We start from the raw sequence: 6,000 nt of genomic DNA on the forward strand, positions 1-6,000 counted from the left end.
CTGAGCTTTCAGAGACTTTCGAGAAAGCCCCATAAGCCCTGTTAGCACTGGTCTGTTTGCTGGTTGTGTTGGTTTTGTGTCCTGTACACGCACACACACACACACACATGCGATTCTCTCGGTGCTATGAAGCACATCAAAGGCAGTGGGCTGGGCAAGTCTCTGCATTTTGTGTTCACGTTTGGAGACAGATCAGCAGCGACACTAAGGGCTCGAGGCTTGGTCCTATAGTCCTCTCTGCTGCTTTCACAGCGAGCACAACGCTCTCCGCTGCTGAGGCGACACAGGCAGGTCACAAGCTTAACGTCAACATGCAATCAAAATTGACCATATATACTTTTTATGCATATTCCAGGTGTTATTTAAAATTAGTTTTATCAAAAGAATAATAATTTGCTCTGCCTCTTTCCTTTTAGCTGACGTCACAAATGTCCTCTTAGGGGCCGTTCACACAGAATGCGTCTTTGTGTCTTAAAACGCGAGATGCAGCGCTCAGGGATGTTTTATTTTTTTAAAAGTGCAGTCCACCACGTTGCCGTCAAATAAAACCGTTGCCTTTACAACTTGCATCTTACAACTTGCAACGCTTGCCCCGCCTCCGGGGTCTTCTGATTGGTCCACTGATTTGGAACTGACATTGATGAGCGACGCTACGTGTAAAAGTTGAAATTCTTTTAACTTGACACAGCATCTTAAAAATGTGGCTCTCATGTGCGAGATGCTGCAAAAGACGCAAGATGCGATCGCAACGGTCACACACGCCTGTCTAGCCAGTTTACATAGAAAAACAATGGAAAAGTAGTGCATTGGACTGGAAAAACACGTTTGGTGTGAACGGCCCCTTACTTTTTCAAGCCCCAACCAGCCGCTCCTACCACCTGCCTCCATTCTGATATGTAACACGCGCTTTTAACAATCCATTAAATTCCTGGTAGATTAGTACTAATTCAAAGACTTTTTATTATTAAATAAATACTTATCATCATTTGTCGTTTGAATGTGCTATTTCATATGCAAATATGATAGTGGAAGCAAACTGGTTTAGAAATGGCGCTGTCTGCACATATTTGCATGACTCTGTGCAAATGCTATGAAAGGTCTTTTCTAGCCCGTCATCTATAGGTCTGATACATATGCTTATTTCAAACACCGCAGCATGCCTGACCAAAATGTTGCAATTTCATTTTCAATGTTTTATGAAATTTAAACTACAGGACATCATACACTCTTAAAAATAAAGGTGCTTCAAAAGGTTCTTCAAGCGATGCCATAGAAGAACCATTTTTGGTTCCACAAAGAAGCATTCAGTCAAAGGTTCTTTAAAGAACCATCTCTTTCTTACCTTTTTGTAATCTAAAAATTCTGCTGAAATTCCTGATATCAGATGTTTGAATTCAAATAACGCCCGTTTAGACAAAGGACAGAGCTGTGTGTGTCTGAATACTCACACCTCGTGACAGACTCGTGTCATTAGATGTGAGTATTTTGGGCATTTTGACTTATCGGCATCTGCCGAAAACCTGTTTTAAAAATGTTTTTCATGAAAAGTTTATATTGTGTATCTCAACTCTAAAATTGCCAAATCTAAAATTGCATTAGTCTATGCCACATATATATCAGCATTACACCTGTCCTGGTATAACCCTAAACATCGGAGTATTACTCATGAAGTTTGCATATAAACATGCCGCCATCTGTCCTGCAAAATCCTGTCCAGACAATGAAAGCAATGTGAAGACATTCAGTTTAATGAGTGCGCTGAATGTACACTTTCGGATTGGTGTGAGCGTGCATGTGGGTGCCATGTGCATGTCTATCCATGTGTGCAAAATAAAATCAAGCATGCATAAATACATAAACATCTCTCTTAGGCATGAAACTGTGACATGTCAACCTGCTTGAACGACATGCTTTCAGTCTGGGTTCCACCCGCCTAACAGCAGCTCAAGATGTGTTTTGGCAATAAAAACTAAATCATTAAAATGAAAATGTATTGAAACGTTGTATAAAAAGTGTTCCAAAAAGTTTAAATAATGTTTTTGTGAAATATGAATCATTTCATAACTCATCTACAGTTAACTACATTCTGTATTAAATTAAAATCTACCTGTTAAATATAAAGCCCACACTTTTACAACGGTTACGGTTTCTCTCTCTCTCAAAAGCTTAATGAGATATAGTTAATGGCGGTCGCCCCTATTCATGTTAAATCTAAAGATAAAAAAGTAATATGCAAAATTGTAGTCTATAATGCATATGTGTGTATAGAACAGAATACTTACTGTATATAAACAGTATGCCTGTATATCTGCATGTGTCCTTGTGGAGGCCTGCTGCCCTCCTTATGTGAGGGATGTAAAGCAGCTTAAATGACTCTGATTAATCGCTAATGCGCCATTCACTCAATCAACTCCTTCACACTCTGCTGTGGGCTGATATTAAACTGAGTAAAGTGATCTAAGGCTCTCTCAGTGACACCAGTGGAAAACATGTGAGGACACCAGAGGCAACGAAAAAGCTTCAGCATCTGAAATTGAATGCAAGTAACTTTTAGCTATTGCTGCTTTTGTGCAGGGTGGCCATGAAGGAGATTGCTGCTTTATCTGAGAACATTTAATTATGTCCTGCACAGAAAATACGGAAATCCTGACTCTGTGATCAGCAGTGTGTGTGTGTGTGTGTGTGTGTACGCGTTTTTGTGACAAATGAGGACATAAATGTGTATAATGACAAAGGTATGGCATAGGTATTACAAGGAGAAGGTGACTTTTCAGGACATTACCCCATGTCCCCACTTTTCAAAACGCTTATAAATCACACAGAATGGAGTGTATTGAAAATCTGAAATAGCAGAAAGTCTCCTGTGAGGGGTAGGTTTAGGGGTAGGGGTGGTAAAGGGCAATAGAATATACGGTCTGTACAGTATAAAAACCATTACGCCTATGGAATGTCCCCACTTTTCACAAATGTAAACCTGTGTGTGTGTGTGTGTGTGTGTACGCGTTTTTGTGACAAATGAGGACATAAATGTGTATAATGACAAAGGTATGGCATAGGTATTACAAGGAGAAGGTGACTTTTCAGGACATTACCCCATGTCCCCACTTTTCAAAACGCTTATAAATCACACAGAATGGAGTGTATTGAAAATCTGAAATAGCAGAAAGTCTCCTGTGAGGGGTAGGTTTAGGGGTAGGGGTGGTAAAGGGCAATAGAATATACGGTCTGTACAGTATAAAAACCATTACGCCTATGGAATGTCCCCACTTTTCACAAATGTAAACCTGTGTGTGTGTGTGTGTGTGTGTGTGTGTGTGTGTGTGTGTGTGCTGAATAGCTCGGATGACGGGATGAGGACTGTCAGCATAGGCAGCTTATGTTGAGCCTCATAATATAGTCCATGCATGTGTGCTTGACTAAACAGATTATGCAGGACTCAGAGCAAAGGGTTGTGAAGCTTGAATGCTTAAAATCACATTTCTCATTTCTTCGAACAGTATCGCACAAAATTATAACACTAGGTTAATTGCTTTATGCATATTTTTTTTCTTTCACCAATAAAACTACTGTAGTTCCAACAGAAGACAAAGCATTTGTTATCTTGTTATCGTTTACTGGGAAGCACCTTGATCAGCATTCATGTAAAGCTTGTATATGCATACAAATGACCTTGTTTTGTGTGTCACCAAACAGCAGACTGATAGCAGGTCCGGAACAGACTGGATTTAAATATTGGACTGGTCTGGAATTCACAACCTCAGGCAAACTGAATGATACAAACAGTGAAAATTCCACTTTCGCAACACTGCCCTGCCAATCAGATTTGAAGTCTGGAACTAAGAAACTAAGAGAGAAAACATTGTGCAATGGTTAAATATTTTGCTCTAAAACACCAAACCTGTGGTGCACCTGTTGGGTTGTTTACACCAGTTTCAGAAGGCAACCCTTGTTTACATGATTTCACCACTTTGCAAACATGAATATTGGCATAGATTTTCATGTACTGAACTTGGACTGACTTAAGCACATCTTTGCCAGTTCAGACCACATGGATTTTTCTTAAAGGGGTCATATGATGCTATTTTAAAGATCATTATTTTGTGTATTTGGTGTAACAGAATATGTTGACATGCTTTAATGTTCAAAAAACACATTATTTTTCAAATACTGTACATTATTGTAGGTCCTCTATGCCCCGCCTCTCTCAAACGCTTCGTTTTGTACAAAGCCCCTCCTTCCGACAAGCGCAGTCTGCTCTGATTGGCCAGCTGACCCAGTGCATTGTGATTGGCCGAACACCACAAGCACGCGTCGGAAATGTAACGCCCCTTACCATAATCACGAGCTTCAGCTTTCAAAGTAAATATCAAGACAGTTAATAATGTCGTTAATTTTACCATCAGTTCAAGCCCGAAAGGGGAACAGAGTCGTGTGACAGACACAGTGATGATGCAGTACACAAGCCGCGGTTAAGACAGCTGACGTGCTATGATTTCTGACAGGCAGTTCACTCTCCTGTGATGTGACCCTGTTCCCCTCACACACACACACACATACATGACGCGTTACTCTGCACTGCGCAAAACTCGGAATTGACCCCTTTTTTTTTATTTTCTTTTAGAAATAGCCTTTGTGCACAGCCAGCCTTGTACTCTTCTAGGTTAAAAAAACTGTCGTCCATAAAATGCGTTGCACAAATTCGAACATCTGGGTTGTGCTGTTCTGTTGTAAATAAATCTTAACCAATAATTCCTAAATGCATCTACTTCCGGAAGGCCAAAGAAAGTGCTTTTGCTTTCGCACTGAAACACAGCGTCTCCCTGATATGCTGCTTCAACACGACTGCTGTTACTGAAACCACGCCTTCTTTCTTTGCGTGAACATTTGGGCGGCGTTATGCAAATCTTCCCACATAGTGAGGTAGACATGTGGGGGCGTGTTAGAACGAGCCATTTTAGGTAGGCGTGGCTGACTCTTAACTTTTATAAAGAATATCTCTTTGGATTTGAGACTTTAGTCTTTGCAACTTTACAGATCTTCTTTATGCACCAAGAGCTTGTAACACTCCAAAGAGAAAGGAAAAATTGAAATCGCATCATATGACCCCTTTAAGAGTTGGGGTGTGCAAATGTTTAGGAACATTTTTATTATTGATTAAAGTATCTTAATGAATTTGTCGTGACCAGCATAAAATACAATGAATATATATTTGTATGCAACAGTTCGTTCTGGTTCTCGAATCTGATTGGCTTAGAGCCTATTCCAGAGGTGCAATATTCCAGTGGTATCAGCACTCTAACCGTTTCACCGTTTGTATCACTCCACTTGTTGTCGGATCTATACTGGCAGCATATGTCTCAGTGAGCGTCAATGTTGGAAGTGCGAACCCACAATAATTTTACAATATTACTGTTATCGTGTCACAGAATGTGCAAGATTTTGTATGAGATTTTTAGGCGAGAATGTAGTTGTTTAGACCTCAAATATGTGATTTATATATAAAGATAGTGCCTATTTGACTATTTGTTTAGACATCGGAAATGTGAGCTCCAGGCCGACAGTGTGCATTCAGCACTTACGAACCCTGCCGAGAACAGCCTTATCTCGGCCGGGCCTTCGGGAATTTGTCGCTGGCTCTGATGTAGATGGTGTTACACGAGATATAATTCATTTTGGTTATATTAAACGGCCAATCTTTGGTCTTATTAATGTATTACTTGTTCCAGAGCAAATCGATTTGACTTTAGGGCAAAGTTAAGATTAATATATTTGTAATTTTTATGTAATTAAATCCTGTACTAACTAGAGCGCTGCTTTTCTGCTTTTGACTGAATTGTTTGCTTTTATAATGGCTATTGTTGTTCATTTATATGTTATTGTTCAATAAATAATATTTTATATGACTAATGTGCTGCATTTGGTATTGAGAAATTACCTACGGCCAAATCACAGCCGTGCTGATATATAGCCATATCGCACTGCTACTCGTGTGATATTGCT

Source organism: Sinocyclocheilus grahami, unplaced genomic scaffold, assembly GCF_001515645.1.
Source record: "Sinocyclocheilus grahami isolate Dianchi unplaced genomic scaffold, SAMN03320097.WGS_v1.1 scaffold441.1, whole genome shotgun sequence".
Taxonomy (NCBI): Eukaryota; Metazoa; Chordata; class Actinopteri; order Cypriniformes; family Cyprinidae; genus Sinocyclocheilus; species Sinocyclocheilus grahami.